Source organism: Pelodiscus sinensis, chromosome 1 (genome assembly GCF_049634645.1).
Source record: "Pelodiscus sinensis isolate JC-2024 chromosome 1, ASM4963464v1, whole genome shotgun sequence".
Classification (NCBI taxonomy): Eukaryota; Metazoa; Chordata; order Testudines; family Trionychidae; genus Pelodiscus; species Pelodiscus sinensis.
This window is the reverse complement of record NC_134711.1, coordinates 315,334,483-315,350,346: the sequence shown is the minus strand read 5'-3', so window position 1 is coordinate 315,350,346 and position 15,864 is coordinate 315,334,483.

Genomic DNA, 15,864 nt, shown 5'->3' with positions numbered 1-15,864 from the left:
CATACTAGGTTTATCAGCCCAACTGGAGAAAGAGAAAACAGGTATACCATATGAATCTGTTGAAACCATGTTGAGAACAAGAGGGGTTGATGATTGCTCCATATCCCTCTGAACCTGCCCTGGGCCCCCAGGTACCCAAGCTGACTGAGGAGGGAGAACTGCAACTTGAGGACACCCTCTTCATGAACCAGTGAAAGCAAGCGCAACAACACATAGAGGCCTTCCAGAAAACATTTACCTCCCAGCCCGGATGCATCACCGTTATAACGCATAGCATCTGGACCCGTCTAATCCAGGTAATTCGTGGAAGTAATCGTCACCTTCCCCCACATCAGAGAGGAAGTGGAGCAAGAAGTCCGAACAATGCTGGAGTTGGGAGTGGTGGAACAATCTAAGAGTGAGTGGTGAAGCCCGGTGGTGTTAGTGCCAAAGCCTGATGGCAGCATCTGCTTCTGCATTGATTTTAGAAAAGTGAACGGAATCTCGAAATTTGATGCGTACTCAATGCCACAGATGGACAAACTTTTAGACTGCCTAGGGAAAGCAAATTTCATAACCACACTCGACCTCACCAAAGTGTATTGGCAGATCCCCTTGGATCCAGAGTCCCGAGAGAAGACTGCCTTTACTACCCCCTTAGGATTATTTCATTTTATAAAGATGCCATTTGGCCTCCCCGGGGCTCCTGCGACCTTCCAATGAATGATAGACTGCTTGCTCTCCCCTCACATGGCGTATACCTCAGCGTATCTCGACGACGTGGTGATCTATAGTCAACGGTGGCAGGAACACCTATTGTAGGACCCTGTAGGATGCTGGCCTAATGGCCAATCAAAAAAAATGGAAGATCGGTTGGCAGGAGACCACATACCTTTGGTATTGTCTGGGACGGGGCCTTGTCCACCCACTAGTGAGGAAGATCGAGGCAATTCAAAGCTACTGGTCCCCACCACCAAGAGGAAAGGGGGGGTATGTCTACACTACCCTCCTAGTTCGAACTAGGAGGGTAATGTATGCATACCGCACTTGCTAATGAAGCCCGGGATTTGAATTTCCCGGGCTTCATTAGCATAAGCGGGGAGCCGCCATTTTTAAATCCCCGCTGCTTCGAACCCCGTGTAGCGCGGCTACACGGGGCTCGAACTAGGGTGCCTATTCCGAACTACCGTTACTCCTCGTGAAACGAGGAGTACCGGTAGTTCGGAATAGGCACCCTAGTCTGAACTACCTAGTTCGAGCCCCATGTAGCCGCGCTACACGGGGTTCGAAGCAGCGGGGATTTAAAAATGGCGGCTCCCCGCTTATGCTAATGAAGCCCGGGAAATTCAAATCCCGGGCTTCATTAGCAAGTGCGGTATGCATACATTACCCCGCTAGTTCGAACTAGCGGGGTAGTGTAGACATACCCAGGGGCACTTCCTGGGATTGGTGAGATACTATCACCGCTTTGTGCCACAATTTGCCACCCTTGTGGTGCCCCTCACAGCCTTCCTCACCAAAGATAGCCCCCAAAGGGTGAGGTGGAATGCCAAGTGAGAAACCGCGTTCCAGAGCCTGAAAGACGCATTATGCAGCGAACCCGTTCTATTCAGACCAGATTTCAACCGACCATTCATGGTCCAGACAGATGCATCCAACAGCAGGTTGGGAGTAGTACTGTCTCAGGAAGTTGAGGGCGAAGAACCTTGCATACTATACATCAGCCGAAAGCTGTTTCCCCGAGAGTGTAAATATGCCATGATCGAGAAGGAGGCCCTAGCGATCCAATGCGCCATCAAAGCACTGCGATATTAACTCCTGTGGGATGCTTTTATTCTTTTTACAGGCCACGCTCTGTTAAAATGACTCCACAGAATGCAGAATACCAATGAACGCATCATGCAGTGGTATCTATCCCTCCAGCGTGATGTGTTCACCATCGAACACCGAGCAGGGAGGGACAATGCGAACACAGCAGCACTATCCCACATAGAAGAAGACCAAGGGCCCAGTCCCAGAAGCCGGGAACTGGACTTAAGGAGGGGGATGTAGTGGGGCAGAGTGGCTTCCTACTGACCTGGAGGGGGAGGAACCCCTCCGGGAGCCATTTTGGACGCAGCATAGCCCCTCCCCGTCACCTGACTGGAAGCCAGGGGGCGTGGCCAGGGCTATAAGAACCTTGCCAGGGAGCTCAGTCTGGTCCCATTCTCTGGAGGAGCCAGAGGCCCACACGGAGCTCCCTACCTGGGAGGCCGAGACCTGGCTCGAGCCTCCAACTGCCTCTGACTCAGAGGAACCAGAGGCCTGCTCAGGGCTTCCTGCCAGGGAGGCTTGGGCCTCCGACCATGGCTGCCACGGAGGACCTGCCTGAATCCCAACACCAGCCTGTACCCTGGGACCATTTGGGGCCACCGGACCTGCAAGGACCGCCAGCCAGGTCTGAAACCAAGGATCAGCTGGGATGCCTTCCTCTGCCGTAGCCAGAGCACCAGCTGGGACCACTGGACCTGCAAGTGATGGAGGACTGGATTGGACTGCCTGGACCCCAGCTGGACAAGACCACCCTTGACTCTCCAAGTGACCTGCCAGAAATCCAGGTACCTGCTGAGGGAGAGAAGGGAGGGGGAGAAGTGGCCCAGGGAGTAGCGAGGGCTGTTAAATGCCTCAGGCCAGCATGTTATGGGCTGGAGCCCCCACTGAACCCCCAGCAGCTGCTCTTCTGCATCTAGGGCCCTGGGCCGGGGCGCAGTAGAGTGGGTGGGCCTGCGTCCCCTCTCCCCCGTACCACCCACCTACCGGGTGACAATCTCCCCCTCTCCGCCACTGCAGGAGAGCGACCTGCAACCCTCCTGAACAAGGAGACCCCAAACCTGTGTTTGTTTGCTGCCACGCCCCGACTCAGGGCCTGTCCTCCCTTTGAACTGCTCAACTGTGTGTTGTTGCCCCGCCCTGCCCTAAGGCCAGGGCTCCCTGAACTTATAAATTGTCTGGCTACATCTACACTTCATGCTTATTGCACAAGAAGCCTTTTGCGCAAGAGCTTTTGCACAAAAACGTCTTGCGCAAGAGCACGTCCACACCTCAGAGCACATCGCAAAAGCGATGTGCTTTTGTACAAGAGAGCATCCACACTGGATGGACCTGTGCTTTTTCCCATAAGGGTTTCTTGCGCAAGAAACCCCTCTGGAGCATCCACACTTGCCTTCTTGCACAATAGCTGTAGTGCTAAAAGCAGTTATGCCTCGTAAAAGGAGATTTACCTACAGCAGAAAAAGCCCTCTGTTCTGCCGTTTAACTGCCCGTTTAATTGCACAAGAGCTCATTGAGGTGTGGACGCTCTGCAGGTTTTTGCGCAAAACCAGCTCGTTTTGCGCAAAAACCTTGTAGTGTAGACATAGCCTCTGGATGTCTTTGGTGTCCTGCCTGAACTAAAGCTGGGCCTTATGAACTACTGTTTTAAACTGTGGGATGGTCTGCTGCCGTGCCTTGAACCAGGACTGGGAGCCTGAACTGACTGTTTGTTGCTGCCCTGCCTGAACCAAGGCCTGGGCTTGTGAACTACGGGCTGTGGCCTGCCCTGAAACAGGGCTAAAGTACTCTGAACTATTTGTGCCTGGGTGATTGCAGCCTACCCAGAGCCAGGGCCGGCCTCCACTAATAACTATACTGGGTTGTTGCTCTGCCCTGAACCGGGGCTGAGGATATAGCCTAACTGTGCTTGTTGCCAGCCCTAAGCCAAAGCTAGGCCTTTATACTGACTGGGTTTGTTTACTGCCTGCTCTGCACCAGGGGTAGACCCCTGAACACTTTGCCTCTCACCCCAACGTGAAGCAAGGCCGGGTTATTGAACTACTGACTTGGGATTTTATTTTAAGTGTCTGTGCAGTGGGGCAGAGTGGCTGCCCACTGACCGGAAGGCGGAGGAACCCCTCTGGGAGGCCTAATCAGCCTACAGCCTCATTTTCTCATTCACAGAACTGTCCTCTCCCATGTCAAGGCTCTCCTCAAAACTCACTCCTGAAAAACTTTTCATAGTTACTGCTGAATGGTTTCTGCAACATCTCCGCCTAATGCACTGTGCTATATAAGTCTGAAATGTTTTATCTGGGTGCAAGGGGGCAAATAGACTCGCTGGGCTACTGGGCAAAATAGGAGGCGCACCACACCCCCAGAAAGGATGGGGTTTCAGGTGGAGGGGGGCGGGGCTAGGGTTAGCCTTTCTCTGACAGCCCTCAGCACTGCCCAGAGCCTGTCACACAGGGTTCTGGTGGCAATTTAAAAGGCCTATGGCTCTAACATCTGCAGTAGCAGTGGAGGAAGCTGGGTTCCCTTTCCCACCTCTACCTCCATCAGTTCTCCTGTGTGAGTATTACATGAAAGCTTCTTGGGGCAGGGACTGCATCATCCTCTGCGCTTGTTTACAATGTTCATTACTGTTTGCAAAAAGGATGCAGTGCAAAATAATGACTAGATTCCATGGAAGTCCCATATGTAGAATGACTGCAGAATTCAGCCCTAAAATTGTACTCTCTGAATATGATTACTAAGGCTGAAATACATAATGCAACAATTCAGTGTACACTGAAATTGGCTTTTCACACAGTATCCAGCTTTGCTTTCTCTCTAGTTTTCATCCTATCATTCTCAACCCGCAGGAAGAGCAAAAAAGGTCTGTATGTTAATCCAAACAGAAAACCAAGCAAAAGAGCACACTGCAAATCGGCATCATCGTAACCAGCAGGACACTCATTGCCATATGGAGCAAAGGTCTATTATACAGAAGAACTGCTCTTATTAATGTCTTTTAAAATTGTATATATTAAAAATGAACTATATTTTCATTGATGTTATCGATTCTGGAATACATGCAAACTATGGAATCAAGATTAAGAGGAAGGTAATTTGGGTCTTTAGAAGGGTAAATTTTAATAGGAAAAATGTATATATCTATGAGAATTTACCTCATCCAAATTCAATGGTAATTGTATAAACCTTTCAAAAAAATCGTACGGTATGCAAGCTTCCAAAATTTCTGAACAAGAAACATTTCCATTTAAATGCCAAGAGGCAATTTTCCCTTCTTGTTCAATACTAAATCAGTCACATGAGCAGCTTGCATTTGATTTTAGAAAGGAAATGGAACATCCTCACTTGCAATTGCAAATAACTTTTGCTTTTCCCTGTTCTGTTAGTGCTCTTACTGGTTTGTAATACTGTTCCATAGTTTTGAAGTTCTTCCATTTCATCAAAACATTTACTGCAGCTATTTTATTTTTGAATACATTTAAAATATTAATAGAAACTATTGCGCCCAAGTGCATGGTAGTGCAGTTAGGGTTTAGGCTCTGCCTGTTAAATTCAGATTTAACAGATCAGCATTCTTTACATGATTGGCCCTTCCTTGTTAACTGAACTAGACAATGATGCTTTTGGAAAATTGAACAATAGTAAATTTAATGGGAAATCTACTTTGCTTAGGAAAATCCCCTGCTTCAATTCTGAACAAATTACTATGTTTGAAGGAGTGTGCTGCATGCAAATTTTCAGACTGTTTTTATGAGGCAGTTTATTAAGCAATGCCTGTGTTCACCAGCACAGAGGGTCATATCACACATGTACGTACTTTGTAATGTAGGAAACATGCAGCACTGCAATGCTCTATGCATGATGCAGGATACGGAAACAGTGTTTTAGCAGAATTTGTAAAGGAAGCTCCATCTGTGGAGCAAGAAGGTGATTGAAAAGACTAATGCATTAGCCTATTAGACCTTCTGCTCCAGGGGACAAGGAGATCAAGTCCTGAAGCTGCTGTTCAGATTATCACTTAATGGTCCTGATGTCAGGTTACATTTCCACACTGACATTTGCTCCGAGAAAACAATGAAAACACAGATCATAAAGTTTTCATTCATCAAGCAAAAATAGCAACATCTGCTGTGGTCAAAGGTGTCTTTCAGCAGCAGAGGTGTCTTTAGCTGATTAAGTATGCCCTTACCAATATATGCCACACCAGATGACAGCCACCACTAACCATTTTTTTTTCTTAAGTGAGTAATCAAAAGGCATAGATGCACATATTTTCAATCAGTTGTAGTGAAACACTGCACAGACCTATTCAAACCCTCACCTTTGATGGAACTGCACACCTACTGTTTACGCTAAAAGTCCCCAATGTTTTTCTTTATATTTTTAAAGGAGAAGTCATACTCTTCGTTCTTTTATTCATACAGACCTCTTCTTTAGTCCTTAAAGCTTGTGAGGTCCAGGCAATCCAAATTTAGATATATATCATTCTTCTCTCTTTCCATACAGGAATAAACAATGTTTATAACTAAACAGATTTTGCAAACACTCTTCTGAGAGCAAATGAATGGAACAATTCAGCATTAAGGTTTACAGGATTAGACAATAAAGGTTTCATCCTGAAGCCCCTGCTTGGGTGAGTCAATCCTCCTCATACTTCTTTTGACATGATCCTCCTTCCTTACTGTATCAATACATGACATCCAATTGATTTTATTCACACCTCAGTGTACAAAATGGATGAATATATCATCAACATGTTTTTTATAATAATGATTTCAGGCTCAGAATCATGAATAAAGATAGTATGATGCAGAGTCTTTTTAATAAAGAACTGCTAAAATTAATGGGGCGACCCATGTGAATAAGATACATAGGATCAGGCTCCAAGGACCCTATGGGACTTTCTATACACTGAGCAAAACATTAAGGATATGCATGCATCTTTCAAGGGCAGAGGTGCAATCCCACAACATATATGAAGATTAGGACACAACCTGGTAGCAAAGTCTTCCGATCTGATGTAATCAAGATTCAAAGCCCAATATATAGGACCAATTACACATTAGAATGCAGAACACAGTGATGTTTTATGGTGAACTGCTGCAGTCCTGACTCATGGCCAGAGGATACCCTTTGTGTAAAAACCTTCAGGAAGGAGGATCATAGAGAATGCACTCTCAAACTCTTCCATTAGGGAAAGTTGGGTTTCTCCTTTCTATGTGAAGAAGCAAACAGTTTTGTGCCCTGATACCTCCATCTGGATTGTAAGGCCCCTGGCATCTCTCCATTGCTCAACTCAGCTCTCCTAGTTCTGCTTAAGCAGCCTGAGGTTCCTCTATGGGTGGCTTGTGATAAGGGTTCCATTGACAGGAAGGGGAGTTATCTGTTAATTTACTACCAAATACTGGAGAACGGGGAATAATGCACTTCCCCTTATGGCCTGACATTTGGCATTTGGTGCTAGAATGGCATGTGTTTCACAACTGGTTGAGCTACCAAATCCTAAGCCTCTCTTCCTTACCAAGAACTGATTTCCAGTCATGCTCTAAGGCCCTATCCAAAAGCCACTAAAATCAATGCTCATGGAACTGAAGATAGGAACAGGCCCTCAGTCCTTACTTACCTAGGCAAAGCTCCTACTCAAGTAAACTAGATTTTTGCCTTGATAAAGATCAAAAGATTCAGCCCACATGCTTGCAAACCTTTTTATTTGTGCATTACAGAATAGGCTTACAGTACAGTGCCAATAAAACAAAACAAGATACGGTAAGCACAGTAAAAATCAAGAGCACAGTTAAAACCATTTACATACAGTAGCAGAGCTCCACTGCTGACATCCAGTTCTATAATTCTGTCAGGGACCATGCACTCTTCTTACGGGTAATATGTAGAAGATAATTATTTATAGGCAATTAGATGTAAGGTCCTTTAAGTGTATAGGTCTCTATTCTCCCTCGCCTGTGCCTATTATTTTCTCTTTCCCCCTGAATTATTTATAATTTAACTCTGTAAATGTATTTTTTAAACTACAGAAAGCATTTTGCAATGCAGTTTGCATGAAAGGACCTCTCTCTACAAATAAAGTGGTTGGGTATTGTATAAACATGTTTCACAGACCCTATGGGGCCAACTTAAATGAGAGATTGACTCTCTCATTCTAATTTATGTAGAACATGGGTTCTTTTGTCTCCAAAAACCGTACTCATTTCTTACTAAAAAAGCAGGAAAATTTGCATAAGGAAGAGGAAGATCATGTCAAAAGGAGTATAAATTGCCCAGAGGATCAAATTACTCCTCACTACTTATATAGTTTCCTCTCTCTGAAAACTTAGAATATTGGTTTTTTTTTTTTAAGAAATCCATGGGATATGACAGAACAGCCTTGAACAACTCTAATTCAAGGCCATCCCCTTTGTAAGTAGTCATAAACATGTTGAAACAGTCCCTGTACTATAATAATTCTTTTACTGTACCAAACATGACATCTGATGGATTTTAATCACATCTCACTGTACAAAATGGACAGACTAAATCATCAACTTTAAAAAAAAATTAAATACGATTTCAAGCTCATGAATAAAGAATCATGAATAAAGATAGTTTGATGCAGTCTTTTTAATAAAGGCACTTGGCTACCATGCTAATGGTGCAGCATAAGAACCTATTTAGAAATGCCAGGAGAGTTGAAATTGCTGTTAAATTATAACAGGATATGTAGCCTATCAGACAATATTTGGAGTCAAATAAAACATAAGGACTATTTTCCCTCTCATTTAGAGCACATCCTCTTTGCAAAACAGATTTTAGCTCACTGAGACAAATTCTGGTATCTTATACATTTGCGTAATATCATCTAGTTCTTAGATGATACCTAGCTCTGCTAATTTTAAATTAATTACTCCAGAATTATACTCCTATAAAACAGAATCTGGCTCAGTTACTACTGTGTATACACACTAGACACCAATTCACATTTTTTGGGAAAGAAATTACTATTTCTCTTCAGAACAGTTTCAGTATTATCAAAAGAATAGATCTGAATTGGGAACATTCCTTCCTTTTAAGGATAGCATCTGAGGGAGAGAATTAGGAATCTTACTTTGCACTTCTATTACACCTTTCAGCCAAGCATTTTGCAGTTCTTTAACAAACATGAACTTACTAAGGACCTCTGAAGTGACAAAGCTAGCACATCCTTATCTGACTGAGAAGAGGAAAGATGGGCTTGTGGTTAAGGCACTGGGTTAGGCCAGAGAAGATCTGGATTCAATTATAGACATTGACACACACTTCTTGCATCACTTGCTAATCTCTCAGTCTGGAGCCTGGCTGAAAGTCCACTCAAGACAGCAAAGGGCATCAGGAATTCCCTCTGCACCAGCTACCCACATCAGTGTTTCTCAACTGTTTTTTATAAAGTACCCCCAGTACCTATAGTTTTTAGACACACAACATTTTTTTCTTCCATTGCAACACATTTATTTAAACAACTTAATCGTAGCCGGGCGGGTGATGCAATTTTTGGGTGTAAAAAGTACAAAAATAATAAAACACTATAAAACTTAAAACAAAAATTCAGTTTTCTCCACATTTCAGTTGCGTTGATGTACCCCCCAGACTTCTCTCAAGTACCCCTAAGGGTACTTGTACCACTGGTTGAGAAACACTGACCTACATCACGTGTCCCTGCTGAGGAGGGAGAAAAAGTACCACCACTGAGATACTGCTCCCCATCCTGCACAGGGGAGGAGGGAATAGGCAGAGCCTTGGTTCTTCCCCTCAGATAACATTTTCTAATATATGCATTGGTCCTGTCTCAGCCCAAGGAGCTAGGGTACATGACCTCTTCAGGTCCCTTCCAGCCCTATGTTTCTATGATATATATTTCCTGTGTGTTCCCCAGATAGATTATCTTAGTTTCCTGAGACATCCAATACCAATAAAGAAGAATAAGCTGAAATATATACCTCGTGCATCATTAATAAATACTACTGCCCATAAAAATGTAGCATTTGTATAACGCTTGACATTTCCAATGCACTCATGATTAATGTTAACCAATTTATCTTCCAAATATTCCATTTTATGTAGCTATCATCTCCATTTTACAGAGGAGACTGAGACACCAGGCTAACCTCTGCTCTTAAACTACACTGGTCTGAGCCTGGATGGATGCAAGCTTTGGGACTTTGGAGATCCAGATTTGGTTCTCAACTCTGCCACAAACTTCCTCTGTGACCTACCTCATCAAGTCACCCTGTGCCTCAGTTTCCCACCAGTACAATCTGAATAATAGCACTTAGTGTTAAAGATTGTGAAGTGCTTACAAACTCCAGTGAGGAGGGACAAAAGAGCCTAAAACAGATAGACTTAAAAAAACCTGTTACAAACTAAGGGAAAGCTGATATTCATCCCTGTGTGTATAAACTTTAAACCAGGGCTGAGGGAAATTTAAACCACCCTGTGAAGTTAAACACACTGGTTGCGGACATACTCCTCCTTGTCTTATCCCTCACCGATATTTATACATAACAGGCCAAATTCAGTTTTCAGTTCTGCTAAAATCAGTGGGTTTATTTCAGTTGTACATCAGCATAAGTAGGAGCACATTGTTTAGGCTGGCAGACTCAGTCTAAATGAGGATAAATAATATTTTCCAGTGTGCAAGATCACTCACTGTAATTTAAAACTAACAAGGTAGTTAAAGGTTGCCTGAAGTTGAAGAAGGTCCTTTCATATTATGGTATCACAGAAAGAACAGAGTCCCATCCTGCAAATCTTTACTCACATCTGTCCATATACATGTAAATGCCCAATTAAAATTTCATTTTGGGTCTGCACATCCTAAACTCAAAACTCCAGTCATCTGAAGAAGTGGGCTGTGCCCTCGAAAACTCATGATACCATCTACATGTTTTGCTAGTCTATAAAGTGCTACCAGACCATTCATTGTTTTTTAAGTTTATCCTGGACAGACTAACTCAGCTATCCTCTGAAGCAATTAAAATTAGTCACCTAACTAGGTATTGTACGATATTAAAAATACATTAATATCTGAGTTTTCATGAGCAGACACATTCTTCCTCTAGAATTGTAACCCAGTGGAGTTTTGAAAGGACCTCACTATACTTTTAGGTAAAATAAGATTAGTTTGAAAGCTAGCCTACATAAGAAAGTTTCCTGAAATCTCTTGAAAATCAAACATGGAAGATGCTGATCATGCAAATCTTTTTATTCATTAGTACCCTTTAGAAATCAGTGGCTACACTTATGTGAACAAGGGTTGAAAACTGAACATTCTGCTTTGCAAGAAGAGCAGCATTTCCAGTTGGTGGTTTCTAAAGAGAAGGAAGAAAGGACTGGTTACTATGCTCGGGATGTTGAGGTAGCATCAGAGTACTGGAAAATATAGAGTAAAAGTTACCCTGCATGCTCCAGCAACCTCTCTGCATATTTTGGACTCTGCTAAATCATATTAGGTATGCTTCTTCTTTTGTAAAAGCACATATTGCATGGGATGTGTGTTTGTACATAGCCTACAAATCCAAATTATAATGCAGTCAGTGCCATTTATTACAAAATATAATGAGTGACATCACACTATAGAGTATTTTAAGGCTGAGTTTAGCACTGTACACAACATTCATAAACAAGCATTAGGAGTAAAAGTAAACAGAACATGAAACAAGATTTTAAACTTACTATTCCATCTATTACTCTACAAAGCATTAAATCAGGAATTTAGGTTGACTGAGGCTTTTAGTGATATATAGGGCCTGATCTCACAACTATTTTATACCAGTATGATTTAGTGAAGTTTCTCTTGATATAAATCAGTGTAAATGAGAACAACCAGACCCTCTGTAAGCCAAGGGGCTAAATAACTGGCCTATGCACCAACGTGATCCTCAAGCAATCAGCAGATCTCTGGCCTCAGTGTTGTCTCTGCAGCAGCTGATTAGTCACAGGTGGGGCTATGCTCAGCCTCCCTTATAGGACAAGTTACCCTTCGACATCCTCATTGCAGAGTAAAATGTGACTTTACTATCTGATATTGGCTACGTACTTCCTATAAGGTTACATACTCACTGAAATCAGAGTAATTGCAAAACTACCTGGAGAAATGTTTGTATTTCAGTCATCTGATCCTGCAATAGGCTATGTAGCCCAATCTCTACATTGAAATTAATGACAGATTTTCAGGGTATGGTTGGTGTGACAAAACAAGCGGCTGATATTGCAGATTCTCAGTCATATGCCTAATCCTACTGGGTATATCTACCTGGTACGTGAAGGTGTTCTTGTAGCAAGGGTAGACATATATGCATGCACACAGTAAGAATATCAGTATAGATATGCTGTTGTAACTCACACACTATCTCTTCCACTAAGGCCACATCTTCACTTGCCATACCGGAGACAGATCTTCTGGTGTTTGATTTAGTGAGTCTAGTATAGCACCAGTCACTTCCAGTACTTCTCACAGTCACAAGGAGTAAGGGAAATCAACAGGAGTGTTTGTTCCCATCAACCTCCCTCTGTGAAAGTTTGGTTTAGGTATGTCGACTCCAGCTACTTTATTTACATAGCTGGAATTGTGTACTTTAAGCTGACCTTCCGGCTCTAGTATAGACCTGGCCTAAGTTTCAGAAGTCCCAGGTTCAGTTCCACCTGTTGGTGTTACGTCATGGGCTAGTAACCTGAGTATGTACCCAGGTGCCTTGACTGCTAGCTTTAGCTGCCATGGTCCTATTACTCTTGCTAGCTGGATTAAAGCTAGCACAGATATACATATACTAGCCAGTGCTACAATCACACCTTCACTTAAAGTGTAGACATATCATTGAAGCCCATGGGACTTGTATTTGGACCAATGGTATAGAGAAGGATTTGTCTCACTGCCTTGTAAATGACTACCTACTATTAATACAGAGCCCAGCTCTGCCACTCATGCTCATGTCCCACTCTGTTCAGGTAATTACACTGATCTCATCACTGTTGTGTCTGAGTACTAGGAAGCCCCTTTCTTTTTACACTGTGTGAGCTGCCGTACATTGTAAGGAAAAGCGGCTGAATCAGGCCCGCATTTCCAGTCAGGGAGCATAACCCATTTTACATTTTCAGACCACAGTGCAAACATTACTGAATTCATCTCACTCATCCCCTTGTGAGGGAGATAAGTATCATTTATCCCCATTTTACAGCTTTGTAGGCTGCGGCATTGAGAAGGGCAACATCTTCAATCGCCGGATCCTAAAATATGAATTGAAAGGCCACATTCTCACTTACTTTTTACCTCACCCTGGCAGCATAAAGGCTCCGTAAAGGGGATTAAAATGACACCTCTGGGCACCCTAATGCCACATTAAAAATAAGGTTGTGTTAGTGTAAATGAGAAGTAGGTCCTACGTGCTTAACCAGGGTAGCTACATTTGAAAATTTCAGTTTAAGCAACTTTCCCAAGGTCAAGGAGCAAGTCTGTGGGTCTGTCATGATTAGACCAGCCTGGGGCTGATTGTTTGTTGCCCAGCTCCTCATGCAGTCATTTACACCCATGCAAAGTGAGTGCTCAATGGTAATATTCTCCATTCACTTACATGGTGGGAGTATCTGGCAATAACCTTGCACAGAAGTAAACTATTACTCGGGGTGGCAGGCAGTGGACACTCAAATCCTTAGTTCCTTGCTCAGCTCTCTGTTCAGCCCACCAGGTCCAGTGCTCAAATACTTCTCAGTGTATTTGCTACTACCTCCTACCTCCTTGAATGCTTGATTCCCAAAGTGGACTCATGGTGTATTTAACATGCCCTGTCCACATCTTAAAATATAAATAAAGTACAGGATATATGAACATGCATAAGACATCTCCATGAGAAGATATCAATACAATTAAAAATGTCCAACATAAAATTAAAAGGTGCCCCTAGCCCACAATGATAGAAAATATGGTACGCAAACCCAAATATGGTACGCAAACCCTGTGATTTACCCAGATATCTTAAGCTTCTGCACTGCTAATTGTTATTACAACCTTAAGCTAATATTTGAGCCATTCTCCTGAGCGAGGCTGTGTAACAATTAGATTATGGGATTTGGGGCATTACAAAGTGAGATAAAAATGACAGTTTCGTCATGGTCTATGGTTCTTTGTTTACACTGAAATATTACTACAACTACTAATAAAATAATTCCCATGCTATTTAGGCTCAAATTCTGTTCTCACTTACCTGGGTAAAAATCTGGGGCAAGTCTCTTGACTTTAACAGTTATCTCAGATTTACACCAAAGTAACAGAGATCAGACTGTGGCACTTGGATCTGAATTTTGGGCCCAGTTTCGCAATCACTACTGTTGATAGTGCTTGCCACCACAAGGAGATTCGTTAGCTACTGAGAATAGCAAATATTACAGAATATGGCCTTTATGGCTCCTCTCACAGAGTTCATGTCTGTTTCTGTGTCTTGACCACTGTTGGGTACGCTGATGACATTTAAACAAATAAGTACTTCTGCCAAGGATTAAACAACAACTGTGGCAAATGGGGTGGGCAATGTTCCTTATAATCAGTACTCTTTATATTTCCTAATGTGCAAGGGTTCTAAAACAATATATGTGCTTGCATCCTACGGGAATGGGCACTACAGGAAAAAAAGCTAAGCTATATAGAATAACATAGGCTTGATCTAAAAGTATGATCTAAAAGTATGCCACATTTACAACATGTTAAGTTCTAAGGGGCTGGTACAAAGATCTTTATTAAGGCTTTCTAGAATTTACAGAAGAAAAGAAATACCTTAACTCAGATAATTTATTAGGAATTGCATTGGTTTTCTACATATCATTTAAAAGCAAAACATTGTCTTTTCTCTCCTGACAATCTTGTTCCCAAAGGAATACAATAAAAAAATCTGTTCTGTAACTTCCATGCCAGGGGCCATATTCTCAGCAGGTCTAAAATTCAAAGGAGCTACCTCAACGGTGGTAGGCCAATTTACACCACCAAGGTTTTGCTGCTGCTCACCAGCTGCCTGGAAGGCACTCAGCCATCTTTGTGCGAAAAACATTTTCAGTTTTTGCTGTAGTATGTTGAACAAGCTGGTTGTGATTGATGCTTACTAGATTTCTTTTAAAATAAGTGTGAAGGCCAAATTCTTAATCCAGTGGCACTGCTGTAAATCCAGCCTAGCTTCAGTAAACTCACTCTGGAATGCGCACCAGTGTCACTGAAATCAGGATCTGTCCCTTTAAGTTTATGAAAAGTAACATAAATATCTTCTATGCTAAGGCTATTAGGAAATACCAAAATAAACATAATTAAAAATCAATGGGACTGCACCAGTACAGCACAGGATCTGACCCAATATTTACAGACCAAACCAAATTACTCTATTCATGCAACCTATCATTTTCTTTTCATTTTATTACAGATAACTTACAAAAGCTACAAAACCAGGAGCATTATCCAGACATTATGATGTTTCTGCTTACCCAAAGGCTCACTTTTCTTCAAGGTCCTTTAATAGAAATTCATCCTGCAGACTGCAGATATTTGGTTGAAAACTTAAAATATGGGGGTTAAGCAAAAATTAATTTGAGAATTAGCTCCAGACTCAAGAGGGTAAAGGCATTGCTAGAAACAGGTGATTTAATTTATTGAAATAAAAGTCACATCCCTGTTCAAAGATAGGTAGGGAGATAAATAAGCCATCACCAGTTCTTTGCTAGGAAAGATAAAGCAAAAGCCTGTGCTAAGATAGATCTGTGCATGTGAAATGACGGAGCCTCAGGTTTAGGCATTTGATTTTTTTTTAACTATGGCACAGGGGAACATGCACTGGCTCAACCTGTTGTAATAGAACATGTGGGTTGCTAGTTGTTGCAATGATATTGCAGCAGCCTGTTCATTAAAAGAGTGACTGTGTCTTTAGTGCTAACGATTAATTTCCTACATATAAAAGTCTCTCCGTTGTGATTGCTGGTATTGATCTTTGGTTTGTTTGTTTTGTTTTCCCCTTCCCCTTTCTTTTAGAGGGCAAGAAGGAAAGACAGGTAGTGTATATGATTTTAGTTTTTTCTGAT